This window comes from Gavialis gangeticus, unplaced genomic scaffold, assembly GCF_001723915.1.
Source record: "Gavialis gangeticus isolate Ggan-Ray unplaced genomic scaffold, GavGan_comp1, whole genome shotgun sequence".
Lineage (NCBI taxonomy): Eukaryota > Metazoa > Chordata > Crocodylia > Gavialidae > Gavialis > Gavialis gangeticus.
In genome coordinates this window covers 37,426,354-37,427,789 of record NW_017728995.1, presented here as the reverse complement: position 1 = coordinate 37,427,789, position 1,436 = coordinate 37,426,354, and the positions used below count along the sequence as shown (strand labels likewise).

The window sequence follows — 1,436 nt, the reverse complement described above, 5'->3', positions numbered from 1 at the left end:
AGTGGCTCCTGTACCCTCTATCTACTGCTGCAGCCTGGAAATGGGGGCTGCTGCCTGGCTGTGACCTGCTGCCACCTGCAATACCATCTGCCCCCTTGGACCTGCAGCCCCATGTCTGCACATCTGCCAGACCTGGACAGGGACCACACAGCCACCTGGGCTGTGGCATAAGCACTGCAGCAGAGCCATCTGCACCTCTGGGCCAGCTGGCAGTGGGCCATGGCTGCACAGTTGGCCTCTGTGCAGCACTGCTGCCACGTGTGCCCCCACCCTGCCATCTGGGCAGCTATCACCTGGAAGATGTTCTCAGTGTGGTGGCTTGCTTTGAACTGTCATGTATGTCCTTCCTTACCCCAAATGGCCAGGAGGGCAGCTCTACCCTCCAGCTGGGTCCCAGGTGCCAGCCCTAAGCAGGCTTCTCTGCCTGGGTCCTGCCACTTGCCTCACTAGTAGGAATCCTGGTGTTCCCATATTTAAAAACTGCAAATTCTGTGATAAAAAAAATCCCAAATTCACTCTTTAAAATACCCCAAAATACATGTCTTTCCGCAACTAAAACAAAAGATCAATATATACAGAGAGAGAAATCAATCAGTTGGGTAGTGTTTTATTGATATATTTACAGAGTTAAAGCAACTTGGAAACCTACCAGTTTGGAAACCTACCTATCATCATAATAAAATAAATTCTAAATATCTATATGCTTTCTGTTTGCTTTTGGTTTTCTTATCATAGAAAAATCACAGCTCCCCCTGACCCCTTCACTAACCAAAATATGGGGACAGCTGCCTCTGCACCCACAGCTCCTGCCAGCGGGTCTCATCCTGTCTGGCAGCTGGGCACACTGGGTGTCTGATGGAGGGATGTGGGGTTTGCCGGAGTAGGGTGGGAAGGGGTGTGGGTGGATATGGGGGGATGTGAACTGTGCAGGTGGGTGTAGGAGGACGTGGGGGGATGTAGGGAGATGCAGGGGTATGGGGTGTGTGATTATATGTGGCAGATGTGGGGTTTGTGGGGAGGTCTATGGGGGGGCCACTACATGTGCCCCCCCCCCGCCTGTGGTGCAGAGCCCCTGGCACTGGCAGTAACAGCAAGCCAGGCTGTTGGGGTGGTCATGGCCCTCTGGAGGCACAGCCCTGCAGCCATGCACCGCCACCTGACCCTCATGGAGACCCCCAGCCCAACCCGACCCAGCCTAACCTGCCCTGCTAGCATATGTCTTTGGACACAAGCCGCAGATTGTAGCAGAAGCTGTTCCAGTCCTGTCCAAAGGCATGCTAGCAGGGTGGATGGGGCGGGGCAGTGCAGGCCAGGTCAGTACCCTATGCACAGAGCACATGGCCCAGCTGGCTGCAGCTGCCTGTCCCGGGTGCTGTGCACTGCAGTGGGTGGGAGGGCAGGCATGTGGCAGCCCCCCGCCAAATTCCCCCACCACT

At 55.3% G+C, this 1,436-nt stretch overlaps 1 protein-coding gene across 1 annotated transcript in view; it reads left to right on the top strand.

The window, feature by feature from the left end:
• CPB1 (carboxypeptidase B1) overlaps positions 1 to 1,436 on the top strand; it is a 41,120-nt gene that overhangs the window by 8,106 nt on the left and 31,578 nt on the right. The gene's annotated exons all lie outside the window — the stretch shown is intronic.